Source organism: Echinops telfairi, unplaced genomic scaffold (genome assembly GCF_000313985.2).
Source record: "Echinops telfairi isolate 266 unplaced genomic scaffold, ASM31398v2 ScPeMD7_25;HRSCAF=90, whole genome shotgun sequence".
NCBI lineage: Eukaryota > Metazoa > Chordata > Mammalia > Afrosoricida > Tenrecidae > Echinops > Echinops telfairi.
The window spans coordinates 837-1056 of NW_022103922.1; positions in this window are offsets into that span (position 1 = coordinate 837).

Below are 220 nucleotides of genomic sequence, written 5' to 3' on the forward strand. Positions count from 1 at the left end.
TCTCCACGTTCAAGAAGACAGGCGTGACTTCTGGGGAGCCCCGGGGCTCCTCTAATGGAAAGGGCATCACAGGTGAGTCTGGTGCCCTCACACACCTGCCCCAGAAGTCATTTTGAGGAAAGGGGGGCATCTCAGGGTTGCATAGGGAAGCCACACAGTGGGTGGGGGGAGGGTCTGGGGTGTCCCTGCAGGTGTGTGACCCCCACAGCTCTGTCAGTGC